Source organism: Astatotilapia calliptera, chromosome 3 (assembly GCF_964374335.1).
Source record: "Astatotilapia calliptera chromosome 3, fAstCal68.1, whole genome shotgun sequence".
NCBI lineage: Eukaryota > Metazoa > Chordata > Actinopteri > Cichliformes > Cichlidae > Astatotilapia > Astatotilapia calliptera.
This window is the reverse complement of record NC_137424.1, coordinates 24,079,545-24,101,604: the sequence shown is the minus strand read 5'-3', so window position 1 is coordinate 24,101,604 and position 22,060 is coordinate 24,079,545. Positions and strand designations below refer to the sequence as shown.

At 57.6% G+C, this 22,060-nt stretch overlaps 11 non-coding genes and 1 pseudogene across 11 annotated transcripts; all 12 read left to right on the top strand.

Moving 5' to 3' along the window:
* The first annotated feature begins 2,012 nt into the window (after positions 1-2,012).
* LOC145427795 (5S ribosomal RNA) lies at positions 2,013-2,131 on the top strand. Its single transcript, XR_013908337.1, has one exon. It is a non-coding gene; the product is annotated as a 5S ribosomal RNA (ribosomal RNA).
* A 2,830-nt stretch (positions 2,132-4,961) lies between these two features.
* Positions 4,962-5,080, top strand: LOC145427172 (5S ribosomal RNA). Its single transcript, XR_013907901.1, has one exon. It is a non-coding gene; the product is annotated as a 5S ribosomal RNA (ribosomal RNA).
* A 2,432-nt stretch (positions 5,081-7,512) lies between these two features.
* On the top strand, positions 7,513-7,631 carry LOC145426779 (5S ribosomal RNA). Its single transcript, XR_013907495.1, has one exon. It is a non-coding gene; the product is annotated as a 5S ribosomal RNA (ribosomal RNA).
* A 1,095-nt stretch (positions 7,632-8,726) lies between these two features.
* Positions 8,727-8,845, top strand: LOC145427080 (5S ribosomal RNA). Its single transcript, XR_013907804.1, has one exon. It is a non-coding gene; the product is annotated as a 5S ribosomal RNA (ribosomal RNA).
* Positions 8,846-9,941: 1,096 nt separating this feature from the next.
* Positions 9,942-10,060, top strand: LOC145426528 (5S ribosomal RNA). Its single transcript, XR_013907238.1, has one exon. It is a non-coding gene; the product is annotated as a 5S ribosomal RNA (ribosomal RNA).
* A 1,373-nt stretch (positions 10,061-11,433) lies between these two features.
* LOC145426606 (5S ribosomal RNA) lies at positions 11,434-11,552 on the top strand. Its single transcript, XR_013907316.1, has one exon. It is a non-coding gene; the product is annotated as a 5S ribosomal RNA (ribosomal RNA).
* Positions 11,553-12,926: 1,374 nt separating this feature from the next.
* LOC145426605 (5S ribosomal RNA) lies at positions 12,927-13,045 on the top strand. The gene has a single exon (XR_013907315.1). It is a non-coding gene; the product is annotated as a 5S ribosomal RNA (ribosomal RNA).
* Positions 13,046-13,980: 935 nt separating this feature from the next.
* LOC145427432 (5S ribosomal RNA) lies at positions 13,981-14,099 on the top strand (annotated as a pseudogene).
* A 1,255-nt stretch (positions 14,100-15,354) lies between these two features.
* Positions 15,355-15,473, top strand: LOC145427048 (5S ribosomal RNA). The gene has a single exon (XR_013907772.1). It is a non-coding gene; the product is annotated as a 5S ribosomal RNA (ribosomal RNA).
* Positions 15,474-16,650: 1,177 nt separating this feature from the next.
* LOC145426777 (5S ribosomal RNA) lies at positions 16,651-16,769 on the top strand. The gene has a single exon (XR_013907493.1). It is a non-coding gene; the product is annotated as a 5S ribosomal RNA (ribosomal RNA).
* Positions 16,770-18,137: 1,368 nt separating this feature from the next.
* Positions 18,138-18,256, top strand: LOC145426612 (5S ribosomal RNA). The gene has a single exon (XR_013907322.1). It is a non-coding gene; the product is annotated as a 5S ribosomal RNA (ribosomal RNA).
* A 2,824-nt stretch (positions 18,257-21,080) lies between these two features.
* Positions 21,081-21,199, top strand: LOC145427794 (5S ribosomal RNA). The gene has a single exon (XR_013908336.1). It is a non-coding gene; the product is annotated as a 5S ribosomal RNA (ribosomal RNA).
* The last annotated feature ends 861 nt before the right edge of the window (positions 21,200-22,060 follow it).

The window sequence follows — 22,060 nt, the reverse complement described above, 5'->3', positions numbered from 1 at the left end:
TACACCACACCAGTGCCTGTGGCTGCTGGCTGAGGCCACTTACACCACACCAGGGCATTAGTTGCTATTGAGGCCCCTTACACCACACCAGGGCCTGTGGCACTGGTTGAGGCCACTTACACCACACCAGGGCCTGTGGCTGCTGGCTGAGGCCACCTACACCACACCAGGGCATTAGTTGCTATTGAAGCCAATTACACCACACCAGGGTCTGTGACTCTTGCTCAGGCCACTTACACCACACCAGGGCCTGTGGCACTGGCTGAGGCCACTTACACCACACCAGGGCCTGTGGCTGCTGGCTGAGGCCACTTACACCACACCAGGGCCTGTGGCTCCTGGCTGAGGCCACCTACACCACACCAGGGCATTAGTTGCTAATGAGGCCAATTACACCACACCAGGGTCTGTGGCTCTTGCTCAGGCCACTTACACCACACCAGGGCCTGTGGCTCTGGCTGAGGCCACTTACACCACACCAGGGCCTGTGGCTGCTGGCTGAGGCCACTTACACCACACCAGGGCCTGTGGCTGCTGGCTGAGGCCACTTACACCACACCAGTGCCTGTGGCTTCTGGCTGAGGCCACTTACACCACACCAGGGCCTTAGTTGCTATTGAGGCCAATTACACCACACCAGGGTCTGTGGCTCTTGCTCAGGCCACTTACACCACACCAGGGCCTGTGGCACTGGCTGAGGCCACTTACACCACACCAGGGCCTGTGGCTGCTGGCTGAGGCCACTTACACCACACCAGTGCCTGTGGCTGCTGGCTGAGGCCACTTACACCACACCAGGGCATTAGTTGCTATTGAGGCCCCTTACACCACACCAGGGCCTGTGGCACTGGTTGAGGCCACTTACACCACACCAGGGCCTGTGGCTGCTGGCTGAGGCCACCTACACCACACCAGGGCATTAGTTGCTATTGAAGCCAATTACACCACACCAGGGTCTGTGACTCTTGCTCAGGCCACTTACACCACACCAGGGCCTGTGGCACTGGCTGAGGCCACTTACACCACACCAGGGCCTGTGGCTGCTGGCTGAGGCCACTTACACCACACCAGGGCCTGTGGCTGCTGGCTGAGGTCACTTACACCACACCAGGGCCTGTGGCTGCTGGCTGAGGGCACTTACACCACACCAGTGCCTGTGGCTTCTGGCTGAGGCCACTTACACCACACCAGGGCCTGTGGCAGCTGGCTCAGGCCACTTACACCACACCAGGGCCTGTGGCTGCTGGCTGAGGCCACTTACACCACACCAGGGCCTGTGGCTGCTGGCTGAGGCCACTTACACCACACCAGTGCCTGTGGCTGCTGGCTGAGGCCACTTACACCACACCAGGGCATTAGTTGCTATTGAGGCCCCTTACACCACACCAGGGCCTGTGGCACTGGCTGAGGCCACTTACACCACACCAGGGCCTGTGGCTGCTGGCTGAGGCCACCTACACCTCACCAGGGCATTAGTTGCTATTGAGGCCAATTACACCACACCAGGGTCTGTGGCTCTTGCTCAGGCCACTTACACCACACCAGGGCCTGTGGCACTGGCTGAGGCCACTTACACCACACCAGGGCCTGTGGCTCTGGCTGAGGCCACTTACACCACACCAGGGCCTGTGGCTGCTGGCTGAGGCCACTTACACCACACCAGTGCCTGTGGCTTCTGGCTGAGGCCACTTACACCACACCAGGGCCTGTGGCTCTTGCTCAGGCCACTCACATCACACCAGGCCCTGCGCTTCTGGCCGAGGCCATCTTCACCAAACCAGGCCCTGTGCTGCTAGCTGTGGCCATGTACAACACACCAGAACCTGTGCTGGTTCCTGAGGCCATCTTCAACAATCCAGGGCCTGTGCTGTTAGATAAATGCTAAACTGAGCCTTTGGGTTAGGGTATTATGCAAACATGCAGGTATGGTTAAAGGATTGTCTTCGTAACTTCAGGTACTTGCCACCTAATCAGTTGAATCCATAAATTGAGACATTGTGCTGGGGCCAGCAGCTTACGGCCATACCACCCTGAGCACGCCCGACCTCGTCTGATCTCGGAAGCTAAGCAGGGCTGGGCTTGGTTAGTACTTGGATGGGAGACTACCTGGGAATACCTGGTGCTGTAAGCCTTTCATTTTCATGTCATTGAACCGCTTTTGATCCAGAGAAGGGGTGTATTAAAAGACCAAAAGCAGCTGCCCATTAATGAGGGCACATTAACGACATTGCTTTTGGCTGTTTTCCAATGTCTTGTGCTGCTAGCTGATGCCACCGACACCACACCAGGGCCTGAGTGACCGGCTGGGGCCACTTACACCACATCAGGGCCTGTGGCTGCTGGCTGAGGCCACTTACACCACACCAGGGCCTGTGGCTGCTGGCTGAGGCCACTTACACCACACCAGGGCATTAGTTGCTATTGAGGCCAATTACACCACACCAGGGTCTGTGGCTCTTGCTCAGGCCACTTACACCACACCAGGGCCTGTGGCACTGGCTGAGGCCACTTACACCACACCAGGGCCTGTGGCTGCTGGCTGAGGCCACCTACACCACACCAGGGCATTAGTTGCTATTGAGGCCAATTACACCACACCAGGGTCTGTGACTCTTGCTCAGGCCACTTACACCACACCAGGGCCTGTGGCACTGGCTGAGGCCACTTACACCACACCAGGGCCTGTGGCTGCTGGCTGAGGCCACTTACACCACACCAGGGCCTGTGGCTGCTGGCTGAGGTCACTTACACCACACCAGGGCCTGTGGCTGCTGGCTGAGGGCACTTACACCACACCAGTGCCTGTGGCTTCTGGCTGAGGCCACTTACACCACACCAGGGCCTGTGGCTCTTGCTCAGGCCACTTACACCACACCAAGGCCTGTGGCTGCTGGCTGAGGCCACTTACACCACACCAGGGCCTGTGGCTCTTGCTCAGGCCACTTACACCACACCAGGGCCTGTGGCACTGGCTGAGGCCACTTACACCACACCAGGGCCTGTGGCTGCTGGCTGAGGCCACCTACACCACACCAGGGCATTAGTTGCTATTGAGGCCAATTACACCACACCAGGGTCTGTGACTCTTGCTCAGGCCACTTACACCACACCAGGGCCTGTGGCACTGGCTGAGGCCACTTACACCACACAAGGGCCTGTGGCTGCTGGCTGAGGCCACTTACACCACACCAGGGCCTGTGGCTGCTGGCTGAGGTCACTTACACCACACCAGGGCCTGTGGCTGCTGGCTGAGGGCACTTACACCACACCAGTGCCTGTGGCTTCTGGCTGAGGCCACTTACACCACACCAGGGCCTGTGGCTGCTGGCTCAGGCCACTTACACCACACCAGGGCCTGTGGCTGCTGGCTGAGGCCACTTACACCACACCAGGGCCTGTGGCTGCTGGCTGAGGCCACTTACACCACACCAGTGCCTGTGGCTGCTGGCTGAGGCCACTTACACCACACCAGGGCATTAGTTGCTATTGAGGCCCCTTACACCACACCAGGGCCTGTGGCACTGGCTGAGGCCACTTACACCACACCAGGGCCTGTGGCTGCTGGCTGAGGCCACATACACCACAACAGGGCATTAGTTGCTATTGAGGCCAATTACACCACACCAGGGTCTGTGGCTCTTGCTCAGGCCACTTACACCACACCAGGGCCTGTGGCTGCTGGCTGAGGCCACTTACACCACACCAGGGCCTGTGGCTGCTGGCTGAGGCCACTTACACCACACCAGGGCATTAGTTGCTATTGAGGCCACTTACACCACACCAGGGCCTGTGGCTGCTGGCTGAGGCCACTTACACCACACCAGGGCATAAGTTGCTATTGAGGCCAATTACACCACACCAGGGTCTTTGGCTCTTGCTCAGGCCACTTACACCACACCAGGGCCTGTGGCACTGGCTGAGGTCACTTACACCACACCAGTGCCTGTGGCTGCTGGCTGAGGGCACTTACACCACACCAGTGCCTGTGGCTTCTGGCTGAGGCCACTTACACCACACCAGGGCCTGTGGCTGCTGGCTCAGGCCACTTACACCACACCAGGGCCTGTGGCTGCTGGCTGAGGCCACTTACACCACACCAGGGCCTGTGGCTGCTGGCTGAGGCCACTTACACCACACCAGTGCCTGTGGCTGCTGGCTGAGGCCACTTACACCACACCAGGGCATTAGTTGCTATTGAGGCCCCTTACACCACACCAGGGCCTGTGGCACTGGCTGAGGCCACTTACACCACACCAGGGCCTGTGGCTGCTGGCTGAGGCCACATACACCACAACAGGGCATTAGTTGCAATTGAGGCCAATTACACCACACCAGGGTCTGTGGCTTTTGCTCAGGCCACTTACACCACACCAGGGCCTGTGGCACTGGCTGAGGCCACTTACACTACACCAGGGCCTGTGGCTCTGGCTGAGGCCACTTACACCACACCAGGGCCTGTGGCTGCTGGCTGAGGCCACTTACACCACACCAGGGCCTGTGGCTGCTGGCTGAGGCCACTTACACCACACCAGGGCCTGTGGCTGCTGGCTGAGGCCACTTACACCACACCAGGGCCTGTGGCTGCTGGCTGAGGCCACTTACACCACACCAGTGCCTGTGGCTTCTGGCTGAGGCCACTTACACCACACCAGGGCCTGTGGCTCTTGCTCAGGCCACTCACATCACACCAGGCCCTGCGCTTCTGGCCGAGGCCATCTTCACCAAACCAGGCCCTGTGCTGCTAGCTGTGGCCATGTACAACACACCAGGCCCTGTGCTGGTTCCTGAGGCCATCTTCAACAATCCAGGGCCTGTGCTGTTAGATAAATGCTAAACTGAGCCCTTGGGTTAGGGTATTATGCAAACATGCAGGTATGGTTAAAGGATTGTCTTCGTAACTTCAGGTACTTGCCACCTAATCAGTTGAATCCATAAATTGAGACATTGTGCTGGGGCCAGCAGCTTACGGCCATACCACCCTGAGCATGACCGACCTCGTCTGATCTCGGAAGCTAAGCAGGGCTGGGCTTGGTTAGTACTTGGATGGGAGACTACCTGGGAATACCTGGTGCTGTAAGCCTTTGATTTTCATGTCATTGAACCGCTTTTGATCCAGAGAAGGGGTGTATTAAAAGACCAAAAGCAGCTGCCCATTAATGAGGGCACATTAACGACATTGATTTTGGCTCTTTTCCAATGTCTTGTGCTGCTAGCTGATGCCACCTACACCACACCAGGGCCTGAGTGACCGGCTGGGGCCACTTACACCACATCAGGGCCTGTGGCTGCTGGCTGAGGCCACCTACACCACACCAGGGCATTAGTTGCTATTGAGGCCAATTACACCACACCAGGGTCTGTGACTCTTGCTCAGGCCACTTACACCACACCAGGGCCTGTGGCACTGGCTGAGGCCACTTACACCACACCAGGGCCTGTGGCTGCTGGCTGAGGCCACTTACACCACACCAGGGCCTGTGGCTGCTGGCTGAGGTCACTTACACCACACCAGGGCCTGTGGCTGCTGGCTGAGGGCACTTACACCACACCAGTGCCTGTGGCTTCTGGCTGAGGCCACTTACACCACACCAGGGCCTGTGGCTCTTGCTCAGGCCACTTACACCACACCAGGGCCTGTGGCTGCTGGCTGAGGCCACTTACACCACACCAGGGCCTGTGGCTCTTGCTCAGGCCACTTACACCACACCAGGGCCTGTGGCACTGGCTGAGGCCACTTACACCACACCAGGGCCTGTGGCTGCTGGCTGAGGCCACCTACACCACACCAGGGCATTAGTTGCTATTGAGGCCAATTACACCACACCAGGGTCTGTGACTCTTGCTCAGGCCACTTACACCACACCAGGGCCTGTGGCACTGGCTGAGGCCACTTACACCACACCAGGGCCTGTGGCTGCTGGCTGAGGCCACTTACACCACACCAGGGCCTGTGGCTGCTGGCTGAGGTCACTTACACCACACCAGGGCCTGTGGCTGCTGGCTGAGGGCACTTACACCACACCAGGGCCTGTGGCTTCTGGCTGAGGCCACTTACACCACACCAGGGCCTGTGGCTGCTGGCTCAGGCCACTTACACCACACCAGGGCCTGTGGCTGCTGGCTGAGGCCACTTACACCACACCAGGGCCTGTGGCTGCTGGCTGAGGCCACTTACACCACACCAGTGCCAGTGGCTGCTGGCTGAGGCCACTTACACCACACCAGGGCATTAGTTGCTATTGAGGCCCCTTACACCACACCAGGGCCTGTGGCACTGGCTGAGGCCACTTACACCACACCAGGGCCTGTGGCACTGGCTGAGGCCACTTACACCACAGCAGTGCCTGTGGCTGTTGGCTGAGGCCACTTACACCACACCAGGGCATTAGTTGCTATTGAGGCCCCTTACACCACACCAGGGCCTGTGGCACTGGCTGAGGCCACTTACACCACACCAGGGCCTGTGGCTGCTGGCTGAGGCCACCTACACCACACCAGGGCATTAGTTGCTATTGAGGCCAATTACACCACACCAGGGTCGGTGGCTCTTGCTCAGGCCACTTACACCACACCAGGGCCTGTGGCACTGGCTGAAGTCACTTACACCACACCAGGGCCTGTGGCTGCTGGCTGAGGCCACTTACACCACACCAGTGCCTGTGGCTTCTGGCTGAGGCCACTTACACCACACCACGGCCTTATTTGCTTCTGAGGCCACTTACACCACACCAGGGCCTGTGGCTCTGGATGAGGCCACTTACACCACACCAGGGCCTGTGGCTGCTGGCTGAGGCCACTTACACCACACCAGTGCCTGTGGCTTCTGGCTGAGGCGACTTACACCACACCAAGGCCTGTGGCTGCTGGCTGAGGCCACTTACACCACACCAGGGTCTGTGGCTCTTGCTCAGGCCACTTACACCACACCAGGGCCTGTGGCTCCTGGCTGAGGCCACATACACCACAATACGGCCTTATTTGCTTCTCAGGCCACTTACACCACACCAGGGCCTGTGGCTGCTGGCTGAGGCCACATACACCACACCAGGGCCTTAGTTGCTATTGAGGCCAATTACACCACACCAGGGCCTGTGGCTCTTGCTCAGGCCACTTACACCACACCAGGGCCTGTGGCTCTTGCTCAGGCCACTTACTCCACACCAGGGCCTGTGGCTCTTGCTCAGGCCACTTACACCACACCAGGGCCTGTGGCTCTTGCTCAGGCCACTCATATCACACCAGGCCCTGTGCTTCTGGCCGAGGCCATCTTCACCAAACCAGGCCCTGTGCTGCTAGCTGTGGCCATGTACAACACACCAGGCCCTGTTCTGGTTCCTGAGGCCATCTTCAACAATCCAGGGCCTGTGCTGTTGGATAAATGCTAAACTGAGCCTTTTGGTTAGGGTATTATGCAAACATGCGGGTATGGTTATAGGATTGTCTTCGTAACTTCAGGTACTTGCCACCTAATCACTTGAATCCATAAATTGAGACATTGTGCTGGGGCCAGCAGCTTACGGCCATACCACCCTGAGCACGCCCGACCTCGTCTGATCTCGGAAGCTAAGCAGGGCTGGGCTTGGTTAGTACTTGGATGGGAGACTTCCTTGGAATACCTGGTGCTGTAAGCCTTTCATTTTCATGTCATTGAACCGCTTTTGATCCAGAGAAGGGGTGTATTAAAAGACCAAAAGCAGCTGCCCATTAATGAGGGCACATTAACGACACTGCTTTTGGCTCTTTTCCAATGTCTTGTGCTGCTAGCTGATGCCACCTACACCACACCAGGGCCTGAGTGACCGGCTGGGGCCACTTACACCACATCAGGGCCTGTGGCTCTGGCTGAGGCCACTTACACCACACCAGGGCCTGTGGCTGCTGGCTGAGGCCACTTACACCACACCAGGGCCTGTGGCTGCTGGCTGAGGCCACCTACACCACACCAGGGCCTTAGTTGCTATTGAGGCCAATTACACCACATCAGGGTCTGTGGCTCTGGCTGAGGCCACTTACACCACACCAGGGCCTGTGGCTGCTAGCTGATGCCACCTACACAACACCAGGGCCTAAGTGACCGGCTGGGGCCACTTACACCACATCAGGGCCTGTGGCTCTGGCTGAGGCCACTTACACCACACCAAGGCCTGTGGCTGCTGGCTGAGGCCACCTACACCACACCAGGGCCTTAGTTGCTATTGAGGCCAATTACACCACACCAGGGTCTGTGGCTCTTGCTCAGGCCACTTACACCACACCAGGGCCTGTGGCTGCTGGCTGAGGCCACTTACACCACACAAGGGCCTGTGGCTGCTGGCTGAGGCCACCTACACCACACCAGGGCCTGTGGCTGCTGGCTGAGACCACTTACACCACACCAGGGCCTGTGGCTCTTGCTCAGGCCACTTACACCACACCAGGGCCTGTGGCTCTTGCTCAGGCCACTCATATCACACCAGGCCCTGTGCTTCTGGCCGAGGCCATCTTCACCAAACCAGGCCCTGTGCTTCTTGCTGTGGCCATGTACAACACACCAGGCCCTGTGCTTGTTCCTGAGGCCATCTTCAACAATCCAGGGCCTGTGCTGTTAGATAAATGCTAAACTGAGCCTTTGGGTTAGGGTATTATGCAAACATGCAGGTATGGTTAAAGGATTGTCTTCGTAACTTCAGGTACTTGCCACCTAATCAGTTGAATCCATAAATTGAGACATTGTGCTGGGGCCAGCAGCTTACGGCCATACCACCCTGAGCACGCCCGACCTCGTCTGATCTCGGAAGATAAGCATGGCTGGGCTTGGTTAGTACTTGGATGGGAGACTACCTGGGAATACCTGGTGCTGTAAGCCTTTCTTTTTCATGTCATTGAACCGCTTTTGATCCAGAGAAGGGGTGTATTAAAAGACCAAAAGAAGCTGCCCATTAATGAGGGCACATTAACGACACTGCTTTTGGCTGTTTTCCAATGTCTTGTGCTGCTAGCTGATGCCACCTACACCACACCAGGGCCTGAGTGACCGGCTGGGGCCACTTACACCACATCAGGGCCTGTGGCTGCTGGCTGAGGCCACTTACACCACACCAGGGCCTGTGGCTGCTGGCTGAGGCCACTTACACCACACCAGGGCATTAGTTGCTATTGAGGCCAATTACACCACACCAGGGTCTGTGGCTCTTGCTCAGGCCACTTACACCACACCAGGGCCTGTGGCACTGGCTGAGGCCACTTACACCACACCAGGGCCTGTGGCTGCTGGCTGAGGCCACTTACACCACACCAGGGCCTGTGGCTGCTGGATGAGGCGACTTACACCACACCAAGGCCTGTGGCTGCTGGCTGAGGCCACTTACACCACACCAGGGCCTTAGTTGCTATTGAGGCCACTTACACCACACCAGGGCCTGTGGCTGCTGGCTGTGGCCATGTACACCACACCAGGGCCTGTGGCTGCTGGCTGAGGCCACATACACCACACCAGGGCCTTAGTTGCTATTGAGGCCAATTACACCACACCAGGGCCTGTGGCACTGGCTGAGGCCACTTACACCACACCAGGGCCTGTGGCTGCTGGCTGAGGCCACTTACACCACACCAGGGCCTGTGGCTGCTGGCTGAGGCCACTTACACCACACCAGGGCCTGTGGCTCTTGCTCAGGCCACTCATATCACACCAGACCCTGTGCTTCTGGCCGAGGCCATCTTCACCCAACCAGGCCCTGTGCTGCTAGCTGTGGCCATGTACAACACACCAGGCCCTGTGCTGGTTCCAGAAGCCATCTTCAACAATCCAGGGCCTGTGCTGTTGGATAAATGCCAAACTGAGCCTTTGGGTTAGGGTATTATGCAAACATGCAGTTATGGTTATAGGATTGTCTTCGTAACTTCAGGTACTTGCCACCTAATCACTTGAATCCATAAATTGAGACATTGTGCTGGGGCCAGCAGCTTACGGCCATACCACCCTGAGCACGCCCGACCTCGTCTGATCTCGGAAGCTAAGCAGGGCTGGGCTTGGTTAGTACTTGGATGGGAGACTGCCTGGGAATACCTGGTGCTGTAAGCCTTTCATTTTCATGTCATTGAACTGCTTTTGATCCAGAGAAGGGGTGTATTAAAAGACCAAAAGCAGCTGCCCATTAATGAGGGCACATTAACGACACTGCTTTTGGCTTTTTTCCAATGTCTTGTGCTGCTAGCTGATGCCACCTACACCACACCAGGGCCTGAGTGACCGGCTGGGGCCACTTACACCACATCAGGGCCTGTGGCTCTGGCTGAGGCCACTTACACCACACCAGGGCCTGTGGCTGCTGGCTGAGGCCACTTACACCACACCAGGGCCTGTGGCTGCTGGCTGAGGCCACCTACACCACACCAGGGCATTAGTTGCTATTGAGGCCAATTACACCACACCAGGGTCTGTGGCTCTTGCTCAGGCCACTTACACCACACCAGGGCCTGTGGCACTGGCTGAGGCCACTTACACTACACCAGGGCCTGTGGTTCTGGCTGAGGCCACTTACACCACATCAGGGCCTGTGGCTGCTGGATGAGGCGACTTACACCACACCAAGGGCCTGTGGCTGCTGGCTGAGGCCACCCACACCACACCAGGGCCTGTGGCTGCTGGCTGAGGCCACTTACACCACACCAGGGCCTGTGGCTCTTGCTCAGGCCACTCATATCACACCAGACCCTGTGGCTCTGGCTGAGGCCACTTACACCACACCAGGGCCTGTGGCTCTGGCTGAGGCCACTTACACCACATCAGGGCCTGTGGCTGCTGGATGAGGCGACTTACACCACACCAAGGGCCTGTGGCTGCTGGCTGAGGCCACCTACACCACACCAGGGCCTGTGGCTGCTGGCTGAGGCCACTTACACCACACCAAGGGCCTGTGGCTGCTGGCTGAGGCCACATACACAACACCATGGCCTTTTTTGCTTCTGAGGCCACTTACACCACACCAGGGCCTGTGGCTGCTGGCTGAGGCCACATACACCACACCAGGGCCTTAGTTGCTATTGAGGCCAATTACACCACACCAGTGCCTGTTGCTCTTGCTCAGGCCACTTACACCACACCAGGGCCTGTGGCTCTTGCTCAGGCCACTTACTCCACACCAGGGCCTGTGGCTCTTGCTCAGGCCACTCATATCACACCAGGCCCTGTGCTTCTGGCCGAGGCCATCTTCACCAAACCAGGCCCTGTGCTGCTAGCTGTGGCCATGTACAACACACCAGGCCCTGTTCTGGTTCCTGAGGCCATCTTCAACAATCCAGGGCCTGTGCTGTTGGATAAATGCTAAACTGAGCCTTTGGGTTAGGGTATTATGCAAACATGCAGGTATGGTTAAAGGATTGTCTTCGTAACTTCAGGTACTTGCCACCTAATCAGTTGAATCCATAAATTGAGACATTGTGCTGGGGCCAGCAGCTTACGGCCATACCACCCTGAGCACGCCCGACCTCGTCTGATCTCGGAAGCTAAGCAGGGCTGGGCTTGGTTAGTACTTGGATGGGAGACTTCCTTGGAATACCTAGTGCTGTAAGCCTTTCATTTTCATGTCATTGAACCGCTTTTGATCCAGAGAAGGGGTGTATTAAAAGACCAAAAGCAGCTGCCCATTAATGAGGGCACATTAACGACATTGCTTTTGGCTGTTTTCCAATGTCTTGTGCTGCTAGCTGATGCCACTTACACCACACCAGGGCCAGAGTGACCGGCTGGGGCCACTTACACCACATCAGGGCCTGTGGTTGCTGGCTGAGGCCACTTACACCACACCAGGGCCTGTGGCTGCTGGCTGAGGCCACTTACACCACACCAGGGCCTGTGGCTGCTGGCTGAGGCCACCTACACCACACCAGGGCATTAGTTGCTATTGAGGCCAATTACACCACACCAGGGTCTGTGGCTCTTGCTCAGGCCACTTACACCACACCAGGGCCTGTGGCACTGGCTGAGGCCACTTACACTACACCAGGGCCTGTGGTTCTGGCTGAGGCCACTTACACCACATCAGGGCCTGTGGCTGCTGGATGAGGCGACTTACACCACACCAAGGGCCTGTGGCTGCTGGCTGAGGCCACCCACACCACACCAGGGCCTGTGGCTGCTGGCTGAGGCCACTTACACCACACCAGGGCCTGTGGCTCTTGCTCAGGCCACTCATATCACACCAGACCCTGTGGCTCTGGCTGAGGCCACTTACACCACACCAGGGCCTGTGGCTCTGGCTGAGGCCACTTACACCACATCAGGGCCTGTGGCTGCTGGATGAGGCGACTTACACCACACCAAGGGCCTGTGGCTGCTGGCTGAGGCCACCTACACCACACCAGGGCCTGTGGCTGCTGGCTGAGGCCACTTACACCACACCAAGGGCCTGTGGCTGCTGGCTGAGGCCACATACACAACACCATGGCCTTTTTTGCTTCTGAGGCCACTTACACCACACCAGGGCCTGTGGCTGCTGGCTGAGGCCACATACACCACACCAGGGCCTTAGTTGCTATTGAGGCCAATTACACCACACCAGGGCCTGTTGCTCTTGCTCAGGCCACTTACACCACACCAGGGCCTGTGGCTCTTGCTCAGGCCACTTACTCCACACCAGGGCCTGTGGCTCTTGCTCAGGCCACTCATATCACACCAGGCCCTGTGCTTCTGGCCGAGGCCATCTTCACCAAACCAGGCCCTGTGCTGCTAGCTGTGGCCATGTACAACACACCAGGCCCTGTTCTGGTTCCTGAGGCCATCTTCAACAATCCAGGGCCTGTGCTGTTGGATAAATGCAAAACTGAGCCTTTGGGTTAGGGTATTATGCAAACATGCAGGTATGGTTATAGGATTGTCTTCGTAACTTCAGGTACTTGCCACCTAATCAGTTGAATCCATAAATTGAGACATTGTGCTGGGGCCAGCAGCTTACGGCCATACCACCCTGAGCACGCCCGACCTCGTCTGATCTCGGAAGCTAAGCAGGGCTGGGCTTGGTTAGTACTTGGATGGGAGACTTCCTTGGAATACCTAGTGCTGTAAGCCTTTCATTTTCATGTCATTGAACCGCTTTTGATCCAGAGAAGGGGTGTATTAAAAGACCAAAAGCAGCTGCCCATTAATGAGGGCACATTAACGACATTGCTTTTGGCTGTTTTCCAATGTCTTGTGCTGCTAGCTGATGCCACTTACACCACACCAGGGCCAGAGTGACCGGCTGGGGCCACTTACACCACATCAGGGCCTGTGGTTGCTGGCTGAGGCCACTTACACCACACCAGGGCCTGTGGCTGCTGGCTGAGGCCACCTACACCACACCAGGGCCTTACTTGCTATTGAGGCCAATTACACCACACCAGGGTCTGTGGCTCTTGCTCAGGCCACTTACACCACACCAGGGCCTGTGGCTGCTGGATGAGGCGACTTACACCACACCAAGGCCTGTGGCTGCTGGATGAGGCCACTTACACAACACCAGGGCCTTAGTTGCTATTGAGGCCACTTACACCACACCAGGGCCTGTGGCTCTGGCTGAGGCCACTTACACCACACCACGGCCTTATTTGCTTCTGAGGCCACTTACACCACACCAGGGCCTGTGGCTCTGGCTGAGGCCACTTACACCACACCAGGGCCTGTGGCTCTTGCTCAGGCCACTTACACCACACCAGGGCCTGTGGCTCTTGCTCAGGCCACTCATATCACACCAGGCCCTGCGCTTCTGGCCGAGGCCATCTTCACCAAACCAGGCCCTGTGCTGCTAGCTGTGACCATGTACAACACACCAGGCCCTGTTCTTGTTCCTGAGGCCATCTTCAACAATCCAGGGCCTGTGCTGTTGGATAAATGCTAAACTGAGCCTTTGGGTTAGGGTATTATGCAAACATGCAGGTATGGTTATAGGATTGTCTTCGTAACTCCAGGTACTTGCCACCTAATCACTTGAATCCATAAATTGAGACATTGTGCTGTGGCCAGCAGCTTAGGGCCATACCACCCTGAGCATGCCCGACCACGTCTGATCTCGGAAGCTAAGCAGGGCTGTTCTTGGTTAGTACTTGGATGGGAGACTTCCTTGGAATACCAGGTGCTGTAAGCCTTTCATTTTCATGTCTTTGAACCGCTTTTGATCCAGAGAAGGGGTGTATTAAAAGACCAAAAGCAGCTGCCCATTAATGAGGGCACATTAACGACATTGCTTTTGGCTGTTTTCCAATGTCTTGTGCTGCTAGCTGATGCCACCTACACCACACCAGGGCCTGAGTGACCGGCTGGGGCCACTTACACCACATCAGGGCCTGTGGCTGCTGGCTGAGGCCACTTACACCACACCAGGGCCTGTGGCTGCTGGCTGAGGCCACTTACACCACACCAGGGCATTAGTTGCTATTGAGGCCAATTACACCACACCAGGGTCTGTGGCTCTTGCTCAGGCCACTTACACCACACCAGGGCCTGTGGCACTGGCTGAGGCCACTTACACCACACCAGGGCCTGTGGCTGCTGGCTGAGGCCACTTACACCACACCAGGGCCTGTGGCTGCTGGCTGAGGCCACTTACACCACACCAGGGCCTGTGGCTGCTGGCTGAGGGCACTTACACCACACCAGTGCCTGTGGCTTCTGGCTGAGGCCACTTACACCACACCAGTGCCTGTGGCTCTTGCTCATGCCACTTACACCACACCAGGGCCTGTGGCTGCTGGCTGAGGGCACTTACACCACACCAGTGCCTGTGGCTGCTGGCTGAGGCCACTTACACCACACCAGGGCATTAGTTGCTATTGAGGCCACTTACACCACACCAGGGCCTGTGGCTGCTGGCTGAGGCCACATACACAACACCAGGGCCTTAGTTGCTATTGAGGCCAATTACACCACACCAGGGCCTGTGGCACTGGCTGAGGTCACTTACACCACACCAGGGCCTGTGGCTGCTGGCTGAGGCCACTTACACCACACAAGGGCCTGTGGCTGCTGGCTGAGGCCACCCACACCACACCAGGGCCTGTGGCTGCTGGCTGAGGCCACTTACACCACACCAGGGCCTGTGGCTCTTGCTCAGGCCACTCATATCACACCAGACCCTGTGCTTCTGGCCGAGGCCATCTTCACCAAACCAGGCCCTGTGCTGCTTGCTGTGGCCATGTACAACACACCAGGCCCTGTGCTGGTTCCTGAGGCCATCTTCAACAATCCAGGGCCTGTGCTGTTAGATAAATGCCAAACTGAGCCTTTGGGTTAGGGTATTATGCAAACATGCAGGTATGGTTATAGGATTGTCTTCGTAACTTCAGGTACTTGCCACCTAATCAGTTGAATCCATAAATTGAGACATTGTGCTGGGGCCAGCAGCTTACGGCCATACCACCCTGAGCACGCCCGACCTCGTCTGATCTCGGAAGCTAAGAAGGGCTGGGCTTGGTTAGTACTTGGATGGGAGACTGCCTGGGAATACCTGGTGCTGTAAGCCTTTCATTTTCATGTCATTGAACCGCTTTTGATCCAGAGAAGGGGTGTATTAAAAGACCAAAAGCAGCTGCCCATTAATGAGGGCACATTAACGACACTGCTTTTGGCTGTTTTCCAATGTCTTGTGCTGCTAGCTGATGCCACCTACACCACACCAGGGCCTGAGTGACCGGCTGGGGCCACTTACACCACATCAGGGCCTGTGGCTCTGGCTGAGGCCACTTACACCACACCAGGGCCTGTGGCTCTGGCTGAGGCCACTTACACCACATCAGGGCCTGTGGCTGCTGGATGAGGCGACTTACACCACACCAAGGGCCTGTGGCTGCTGGCTGAGGCCACCCACACCACACCAGGGCCTGTGGCTGCTGGCTGAGGCCACTTACACCACACCAGGGCCTGTGGCTCTTGCTCAGGCCACTCATATCACACCAGACCCTGTGGCTCTGGCTGAGGCAACTTACACCACACCAGGGCCTGTGGCTCTGGCTGAGGCCACTTACACCACATCAGGGCCTGTGGCTGCTGGATGAGGCGACTTACACCACACCAAGGGCCTGTGGCTGCTGGCTGAGGCCACCCACACCACACCAGGGCCTGTGGCTGCTGGCTGAGGCCACTTACACCACACCAAGGGCCTGTGGCTGCTGGCTGAGGCCACATACACAACACCACGGCCTTATTTGCTTCTGAGGCCACTTACACCACACCAGGGCCTGTGGCTGCTGGCTGAGGTCACATACACCACACCAGGGCCTTAGTTGCTATTGAGGCCAATTACACCACACCAGGGCCTGTTGCTCTTGCTCAGGCCACTTACACCACACCAGGGCCTGTGGCTCTTGCTCAGGCCACTTACTCCACACCAGGGCCTGTGGCTCTTGCTCAGGCCACTCATATCACACCAGGCCCTGTGCTTCCGGCCGAGGCCATCTTCACCAAACCAGGCCCTGTGCTGCTAGCTGTGGCCATGTACAACACACCAGGCCCTGTTCTGGTTCCTGAGGCCATCTTCAACAATCCAGGGCCTGTGCTGTTGGATAAATGCTAAACTGAGCCTTTGGGTTAGGGTATTATGCAAACATGCAGTTTTGGTTATAGGATTGTCTTCGTAACTTCAGGTACTTGCCACCTAATCAGTTGAATCCATAAATTGAGACATTGTGCTGGGGCCAGCAGCTTACGGCCATACCACCCTGAGCACGCCCGACCTCGTCTGATCTCGGAAGCTAAGCAGGGCTGGGCTTGGTTAGTACTTGGATGGGAGACTTCCTTGGAATACCTGGTGCTGTAAGCCTTTCATTTTCATGTCATTGAACCGCTTTTGATCCAGAGAAGGGGTGTATTAAAAGACCAAAAGCAGCTGCCCATTAATGAGGGCACATTAACGACATTGCTTTTGGCTGTTTTCCAATGTCTTGTGCTGCTAGCTGATGCCACTTACACCACACCAGGGCCTGAGTGACCGGCTGGGGCCACTTACACCACATCAGGGCCTGTGGTTGCTGGCTGAGGCCACTTACACCACACCAGGGCCTGTGGCTGCTGGCTGAGGCCACCTACACCACACCAGGGCCTTACTTGCTATTGAGGCCAATTACACCACACCAGGGTCTGTGGCTCTTGCTCAGGCCACTTTTACCACACCAGGGCCTGTGGCTGCTGGATGAGGCGACTTACACCACACCAAGGCCTGTGGCTGCTGGATGAGGCCACTTACACCACACCAGGGCCTTAGTTGCTATTGAGGCCACTTACACCACACCAGGGCCTGTGGCTCTGGCTGAGGCCACTTACACCACACCACGGCCTTATTTGCTTCTGAGGCCACTTACACCACACCAGGGCCTGTGGCTCTGGCTGAGGCCACTTACACCACACCAGGGCCTGTGGCTCTTGCTCAGGCCACTTACTCCACACCAGGGCCTGTGGCTCTTGCTCAGGCCACTCCTATCACACCAGGCCCTGTGGCTGCTGGCCGAGGCCACTTACACCACACCAGGGCATTAGTTGCTATTGAGGCCACTTACACCACACCAGGGCCTGTGGCTGCTGGCTGAGGCCACCTACACCACACCAGGGCATTAGTTGCTATTGAGGCCAATTACACCACACCAGGGTCTGTGGCTCTTGCTCAGGCCACTTACACCACACCAGGGCCTGTGGCACTGGCTGAGGCCACTTACACCACACCAGGGCCTGTGGCTGCTGGCTGAGGCCACTTACACCACACCAGTGCCTGTGGCTTCTGGCTGAGGCCACTTACACCACACCAGGGCCTGTGGCTGCTGGCTGAGGCCACTTACACCACACCAGTGCCTGTGGCTTCTGGCTGAGGCGACTTAGACCACACCAGGGCCTGTGGCTCTTGCTCAGGCCACTCACATCACACCAGGCCCTGCGCTTCTGGCCGAGGCCATCTTCACCAAACCAGGCCCTGTGCTGCTAGCTGTGGCCATGTACAACACACCAGGCCCTGTGCTGGTTCCTGAGGCCATCTTCAACAATCCAGGGCCTGTGCTGTTAGATAAATGCTAAACTGAGCCTTTGGGTTAGGGTATTATGCAAACATGCAGGTATGGTTAAAGGATTGTCTTCGTAACTTCAGGTACTTGCCACCTAATCAGTTGAATCCATAAATTGAGACATTTTGCTGGGGCCAGCAGCTTACGGCCATACCACCCTGAGCACGCCCGAACTCGTCTGATCTCGGAAGCTAAGCAGGGCTGGGCTTGGTTAGTACTTGGATGGGAGACTACCTGGGAATACCTGGTGCTGTAAGCCTTTCATTTTCATGTCATTGAACCGCTTTTGATCCAGAGAAGGGGTGTATTAAAAGACCAAAAGCAGCTGCCCATTAATGAGGGCACATTAACGACATTGCTTTTGGCTGTTTTCCAATGTCTTGTGCTGCTAGCTGATGCCACCTACACCACACCAGGGCCTGAGTGACCGGCTGGGGCCACTTACACCACATCAGGGCCTGTGGCTGCTGGCTGAGGCCACTTACACCACACCAGGGCCTGTGGCTGCTGGCTGAGGCCACTTACACCACACCAGGGCCTGTGGCTGCTGGCTGAGGCCACTTACACCACACCAGGGCATTAGTTGCTATTGAGGCCACTTACACCACACCAGGGCCTGTGGCTGCTGGCTGAGGCCACCTACACCACACCAGGGCATTAGTTGCTATTGAGGCCAATTACACCACACCAGGGTCTGTGGCTCTTGCTCAGGCCACTTACACCACACCAGGGCCTGTGGCACTGGCTGAGGCCACTTACACCACACCAGGGCCTGTGGCTCTGGCTGAGGCCACTTACACCACACCAGGGCCTGTGGCTGCTGGCTGAGGCCACTTACACCACACCAGGGCCTGTGGCTGCTGGCTGAGGCCACTTACACCACACCAGTGCCTGTGGCTTCTGGCTGAGGCCACTTACACCACACCAGGGCCTTAGTTGCTATTGAGGCCAATTACACCACACCAGGGTCTGTGGCTCTTGCTCAGGCCACTTACACCACACCAGGGCCTGTGGCACTGGCTGAGGCCACTTACACCACACCAGGGCCTGTGGCTGCTGGCTGAGGCCACTTACACCACACCAGTGCCTGTGGCTGCTGGCTGAGGCCACTTACACCACACCAGGGCATTAGTTGCTATTGAGGCCCCTTACACCACACCAGGGCCTGTGGCACTGGTTGAGGCCACTTACACCACACCAGGGCCTGTGGCTGCTGGCTGAGGCCACCTACACCACACCAGGGCATTAGTTGCTATTGAAGCCAATTACACCACACCAGGGTCTGTGACTCTTGCTCAGGCCACTTACACCACACCAGGGCCTGTGGCACTGGCTGAGGCCACTTACACCACACCAGGGCCTGTGGCTGCTGGCTGAGGCCACTTACACCACACCAGGGCCTGTGGCTCCTGGCTGAGGCCACCTACACCACACCAGGGCATTAGTTGCTAATGAGGCCAATTACACCACACCAGGGTCTGTGGCTCTTGCTCAGGCCACTTACACCACACCAGGGCCTGTGGCTCTGGCTGAGGCCACTTACACCACACCAGGGCCTGTGGCTGCTGGCTGAGGCCACTTACACCACACCAGGGCCTGTGGCTGCTGGCTGAGGCCACTTACACCACACCAGTGCCTGTGGCTTCTGGCTGAGGCCACTTACACCACACCAGGGCCTTAGTTGCTATTGAGGCCAATTACACCACACCAGGGTCTGTGGCTCTTGCTCAGGCCACTTACACCACACCAGGGCCTGTGGCACTGGCTGAGGCCACTTACACCACACCAGGGCCTGTGGCTGCTGGCTGAGGCCACTTACACCACACCAGTGCCTGTGGCTGCTGGCTGAGGCCACTTACACCACACCAGGGCATTAGTTGCTATTGAGGCCCCTTACACCACACCAGGGCCTGTGGCACTGGTTGAGGCCACTTACACCACACCAGGGCCTGTGGCTGCTGGCTGAGGCCACCTACACCACACCAGGGCATTAGTTGCTATTGAAGCCAATTACACCACACCAGGGTCTGTGACTCTTGCTCAGGCCACTTACACCACACCAGGGCCTGTGGCACTGGCTGAGGCCACTTACACCACACCAGGGCCTGTGGCTGCTGGCTGAGGCCACTTACACCACACCAGGGCCTGTGGCTGCTGGCTGAGGTCACTTACACCACACCAGGGCCTGTGGCTGCTGGCTGAGGGCACTTACACCACACCAGTGCCTGTGGCTTCTGGCTGAGGCCACTTACACCACACCAGGGCCTGTGGCAGCTGGCTCAGGCCACTTACACCACACCAGGGCCTGTGGCTGCTGGCTGAGGCCACTTACACCACACCAGGGCCTGTGGCTGCTGGCTGAGGCCACTTACACCACACCAGTGCCTGTGGCTGCTGGCTGAGGCCACTTACACCACACCAGGGCATTAGTTGCTATTGAGGCCCCTTACACCACACCAGGGCCTGTGGCACTGGCTGAGGCCACTTACACCACACCAGGGCCTGTGGCTGCTGGCTGAGGCCACCTACACCTCACCAGGGCATTAGTTGCTATTGAGGCCAATTACACCACACCAGGGTCTGTGGCTCTTGCTCAGGCCACTTACACCACACCAGGGCCTGTGGCACTGGCTGAGGCCACTTACACCACACCAGGGCCTGTGGCTCTGGCTGAGGCCACTTACACCACACCAGGGCCTGTGGCTGCTGGCTGAGGCCACTTACACCACACCAGTGCCTGTGGCTTCTGGCTGAGGCCACTTACACCACACCAGGGCCTGTGGCTCTTGCTCAGGCCACTCACATCACACCAGGCCCTGCGCTTCTGGCCGAGGCCATCTTCACCAAACCAGGCCCTGTGCTGCTAGCTGTGGCCATGTACAACACACCAGAACCTGTGCTGGTTCCTGAGGCCATCTTCAACAATCCAGGGCCTGTGCTGTTAGATAAATGCTAAACTGAGCCTTTGGGTTAGGGTATTATGCAAACATGCAGGTATGGTTAAAGGATTGTCTTCGTAACTTCAGGTACTTGCCACCTAATCAGTTGAATCCATAAATTGAGACATTGTGCTGGGGCCAGCAGCTTACGGCCATACCACCCTGAGCACGCCCGACCTCGTCTGATCTCGGAAGCTAAGCAGGGCTGGGCTTGGTTAGTACTTGGATGGGAGACTACCTGGGAATACCTGGTGCTGTAAGCCTTTCATTTTCATGTCATTGAACCGCTTTTGATCCAGAGAAGGGGTGTATTAAAAGACCAAAAGCAGCTGCCCATTAATGAGGGCACATTAACGACATTGCTTTTGGCTGTTTTCCAATGTCTTGTGCTGCTAGCTGATGCCACCGACACCACACCAGGGCCTGAGTGACCGGCTGGGGCCACTTACACCACATCAGGGCCTGTGGCTGCTGGCTGAGGCCACTTACACCACACCAGGGCCTGTGGCTGCTGGCTGAGGCCACTTACACCACACCAGGGCATTAGTTGCTATTGAGGCCAATTACACCACACCAGGGTCTGTGGCTCTTGCTCAGGCCACTTACACCACACCAGGGCCTGTGGCACTGGCTGAGGCCACTTACACCACACCAGGGCCTGTGGCTGCTGGCTGAGGCCACCTACACCACACCAGGGCATTAGTTGCTATTGAGGCCAATTACACCACACCAGGGTCTGTGACTCTTGCTCAGGCCACTTACACCACACCAGGGCCTGTGGCACTGGCTGAGGCCACTTACACCACACCAGGGCCTGTGGCTGCTGGCTGAGGCCACTTACACCACACCAGGGCCTGTGGCTGCTGGCTGAGGTCACTTACACCACACCAGGGCCTGTGGCTGCTGGCTGAGGGCACTTACACCACACCAGTGCCTGTGGCTTCTGGCTGAGGCCACTTACACCACACCAGGGCCTGTGGCTCTTGCTCAGGCCACTTACACCACACCAAGGCCTGTGGCTGCTGGCTGAGGCCACTTACACCACACCAGGGCCTGTGGCTCTTGCTCAGGCCACTTACACCACACCAGGGCCTGTGGCACTGGCTGAGGCCACTTACACCACA